The sequence below is a fragment of the Oryzias melastigma genome, linkage group LG6 (genome assembly GCF_002922805.2).
Source record: "Oryzias melastigma strain HK-1 linkage group LG6, ASM292280v2, whole genome shotgun sequence".
NCBI lineage: Eukaryota > Metazoa > Chordata > Actinopteri > Beloniformes > Adrianichthyidae > Oryzias > Oryzias melastigma.
In genome coordinates, this window is record NC_050517.1 from 13,255,929 (window position 1) to 13,256,553 (window position 625).

Here is a 625-nt window from a genome sequence, read left to right on the forward strand (position 1 = left end):
TTTCAGCACTTATTATTATGTTACAACATCTATTGGATATAATTATTAGTAAATGTTTGTAAATCTAAATATATATATAGATAAATATATATATAAATTATATTTCATAACACAAAGTTGTTTTGTTTTTTATTTGAAACATACTCCAACTCAGTTTTGAAAATAATTTTTTCAGGGAAATCTGCAGAGCACCTGTAGGAAACAGTGGATGACCTCCTGCAACAACAGGTTGAAGACCTTAAATCCAGAATAAATTGCTGCGGATTCCTTTACGACCTCAGATCTTATAGTCTTAAGATCCCGTTTGTTTTGCACGTGAAAGGAACTGAATCAACTTCAGTTCAGTAGCTTTCATAAACACATAATTTAATTGTTTTAAACATCTGTTGCATACATAGAAGAACTGATTTTAAAAAGTTTTTTTTTAAATAGTCGATTTAAACTTTAAGTTTATCTGTATTGCAAAGTCTCTGAGGTTGTTTTTGGTGTAAAAAGAAAGCTTTTGTCTGTAAAAAAAATGAACTTGACTTTAAAAATGGTGACCGACTGAATGTGAGAAGTGCCCTTAGACTGAATGCATGGTGTCCCGCCGTATTAACTCCCCTCATATGACTGCTCCTGTTGT